General features: G+C 39.9%; 1 pseudogene; it reads left to right on the top strand.

Moving 5' to 3' along the window:
• Window positions 1-1,312: 1,312 nt before the first annotated feature.
• On the top strand, window positions 1,313-3,599 carry LOC129025721 (testis-specific chromodomain protein Y 1-like; annotated as a pseudogene).
• Window positions 3,600-3,971: the final 372 nt, after the last annotated feature.

The following is a 3,971-nucleotide window of genomic DNA, read 5'->3' on the forward strand; positions in this document are numbered from 1 at the left end:
CAGATTGATATGGCCTAGAAACCTGAGGGACACCATCAAGGAGCCATACATATGCATTTTGGAAGTTCGAAGGAAGAGACAAAAGATCATGGAGACTATTTAACAAAATAGTCATAAAGAATGCAACAATTTAAGACAATAAATAAGCACCCAAGTAGCTCAACAGACTTCAAGTAAAAAAAACTCGAAGAAACAAACTAAAACTTACCTGATAATTAAACTGTCTAAGACAAATACAAAGGGAATCCTGAGGATTTTCAAAGGAAGGAGAGGAAGTAGCTAGTCATGTAAAAGGGACCCTAAAAATAGCCAGTGAATCGCTTATCTGAATAACCACTGAAAAGCAGTAGATTACTCACCTGAAAACTAAGATGATAGAACGTAGTAGACTAATATGTTCCAAGTGATGTCAGAAAAAACTGTCAAACCTAAACCTTATAATCCACCAAATTGTCCATCGAAGGTGAGCGACACATTATGACATTCCCACACAAAAGCTGGCACCCTTTACAAGTAGACTACCCTTTAAGAAATGTCTCATGGAGTACTTCAGGGCAGAATGGACAGACATTCAAAAGCAGTATGAACAAACAAAGGTTAAGGTAAAGATAAATACATGTACAAATATATAAGATATAATATTTGGCCAGGCACGGTGGCTCATACCTGTAATCCCAGCACTTTGGGAGGTTGAGGTGTGTGGATCACGAGGTCAGGAGATCGAGACAATCCTGGCTAACACGGTGAAACCCAGTCTCTCCTAAAAGTACAAAAAATTCGACAGGCAAGGTGGCAGGCGCCTGTAGTCTCAGCTACTTGGGAGGCTGACACAGGAGAATGGCATGAATCCGGGAGATGGAGCTTTCAATGAGCCAAGATAGCACCACTGAGCTCCAGCCTGGGTGACAGGGTGAGACTCCATCTCAAAAAGAAAAAAAAAAACAATTAACAACATGCACTTCCACAAGTTGTTCTCCACGTACCTTAAAACACAAATATATTTAATAAAAAAACTACCTCTAATTTGTGTTTTTGACATAAACTGAATAAAGGTATAATTTTGAGGACTCAATAAGTGAAATAGTGGAGGTACATTATACAGGAGTGAAGGTTTTATATGTTACTGAAGACAAGCTAGTGTAACTTTAAAAATGTTAGAAGAATAGAATCTTCCATACAATCGTCATAGCAACCACAATTAAACAAACAAACACAAAAGAGTAACAAGCAGAAAGAAAGCTTTCTGTTCTACAACAGAAGGTTGTGGCTGTGGATTTACCTACTCTCACCTGAGGCTACTGAGCAAGCTATCATGTACCATAGCATAGCCGCTATTTCACACAATTTTCACTACACCAGTGGTGACGAAATAGAAGAGGTTCATCCATATGCAGAACCTGGTGAAGAACTGGAGGCAGAAAGGAGTGGCTATGTGGAGACACAATTGAAACAAAGTTGGCACAGCAACTGCTCCAATCCTGTGTCTTTCCTCATCGCTTCCCAGGAGTTTGAGGTTGAAAGTATTGTTGACAAAAGACGAGACAAAAACGGGAATACAGAGTATTTGATTCGGTGGAAAGGTTACGACCAACAGGATGACACTTGGGAACCAGAGCAGCACCTCAGGAACTGTGAAAAATGTATACTTGATTTTAATAGACGACAGACTGAAAAACAGAAAAAACTGACATGGACTAGAACCAGTAGAATTTTTACAAACAATGCCAGAAGAAGAACTTCTAGATCTACAAAAGCGAGCTATTCTAAGAACTCTCCTAAAACGCAAGTGATGGATAGACACCACAGATCCAAAAACAGCAAGTTATTTGCTGCCAGCAAGATCGTTAGGAGAAAGGCAGCTTCACTTTTCTCCGACACACAGAATATGGAGAAAATAAATTCAACTATCAAGACCCTTGCACCTAAAAGCCCCTTTAACGACAAGAAAACTGTGAGTGGCTTTCAGAAACTTGAGAAACTGTACCCTATTGCAGCAGATCAGCAGGACACGGTGGTCTTCGAGGTGACAGAAGGGAAACTCCTCCAGGACCCTTTGTCACATCCTGGTGCAGAACAGCCTGGAGTAGAGAACAAGACTCAGATACACCCACCAATGTCGCAGATGTCTGGCTCAGTTACCGTTTCAATGGCCACAGGTTCAGCTACCCAAAAAGGTATAGTGGTATTAGTAGACCCATTAGCAGCCAATGGAACAACAGACATGCATACCTCAGTTCCAAGAGTGAAAGGTGGGCAAAGAAATATTACTGATGACAGCAGAGACCAGCCTTTTATCAAGAAGATGTACTTTACCATAAAGCTAACAGAAAGTGCCAGCACATACAGAGACATTGTAGTGAAGAAAGAGGATGGATTCACCCAGATAGTGCTATCAACTAGATCCACAGAAAGAAATGCACTGAATACAGAAGTAATTAAAGAAATAGTTAATGCTCTTAATAACGCTGCTGTGGATGACAGCAAGCTCGTGCTGTTCAGTGCAGCTGGAAGTGTCTTTTGCTGCGGTCTTGATTTTGGGTACTTTGTGAAGCGCTTAAGGAACGACAGAAACAGAGCAAGCCTTGAAATGGTGGATACCATCAAGAACTTTGTGAATACTTTTATTCAATTTAAAAAGCCTATTGTTGTATCAGTCAATGGCCCTGCCATTGGACTAGGTGCATCCATCCTGCCCCTTTGTGATCTCGTGTGGGCTAATGAAAAGGCTTGGTTCCAAACCCCTTATATGACCTTTGGACAGAGTCCAGATGGCTGTTCAACTATTACATTTCAAAAAATGATGGGTAAAGCATCTGCCAATGAAATGTTATTTGCTGGGCGAAAGCTGACAGCACGGGAGGCATGTGCCAAAGGCCTGGTCTCTCAGGTATTTTTGAGTGGAACTTTCACCCAAGAGGTTATGATTCAAATTAAGGAGCTTGCCTCATATAATCAAATTGTACTGGAAGAATCTAAGGCCCTTGTTCACTCTAATATTAAGTTGGAGTTGGAACAGGCCAATGAGAGAGAGTGTGAGGTGCTGAGGAAGATCTGGAGCTCAGCCCAAGGGACAGAATCCATGTTAAAGTATGTTGAAAATAAAACTGATGAGTTTTAGTTGTCAGTCTGACTGCTCAGGACACGAGAACTAAGCTGAACCAAATGCATCATGAGTTGCAAGATGCCCTAATCCATCTTCATAGCCCAAAACAGTTTCACCCATAGCTAAGGCTTGGAAACACAACCGGAAATGCCCAAGCCAGGTATTTAAATTATTACATCATTTTTGAGCACTGCAGCTTTAAAAGAAGTAATAAAACAGCTTGTTTGCCCAGATGTGGTTATTTTACGCTCACATAAGCCCAAATATAAAAGCAGACTGTTGGGTACTAGATTCTTCTTGGAAGCCCTAATGTGTATCTATGGCTACTACTATATATAAGACCAGAGTTGTGATTTATTGGATGTTTTTGACAGAGAATCATGTAATAATGTTGATTTTTCTTACTTTTACATGCTAGAATACCTCTACTGGGTTATAAGGCAGCCTCAGCTTCCATCCCAGAAGGACACAAAACGGTATGAGATGGTGCCCTTGACTTTACAGTGGCACAAGCACTTCAGAGACACACAATTATAAATTAAAAGACTTTTCTTTTAGAATAAATATTTCTGGCACAAAATTCACTGGAGATCATTCTCCTAAACTGAACATATGACTAGAATTTGTGGTGAGGTATCACTTGATTTTATTTTCCTTTATATATGTCTAGTTCTTACCCAGTTGACAAAAGAAAACTTTATCTCTCTTTAGAGAATAAAACTTTAGTAAAACTTGTTGCACCGTACTGGTGAATTATGGAATCATTTTTGTGGAAATATCCAGGTTCTAATGTTTGTAATGTGCAGATTTATGTTACCTTAGAGTGTGCTCTAGTTAATAAGTTAAAATTCTGGACACATTATTAAAG

The sequence above is a fragment of the Pongo pygmaeus genome, chromosome Y, assembly GCF_028885625.2.
Source record: "Pongo pygmaeus isolate AG05252 chromosome Y, NHGRI_mPonPyg2-v2.0_pri, whole genome shotgun sequence".
Lineage (NCBI taxonomy): Eukaryota > Metazoa > Chordata > Mammalia > Primates > Hominidae > Pongo > Pongo pygmaeus.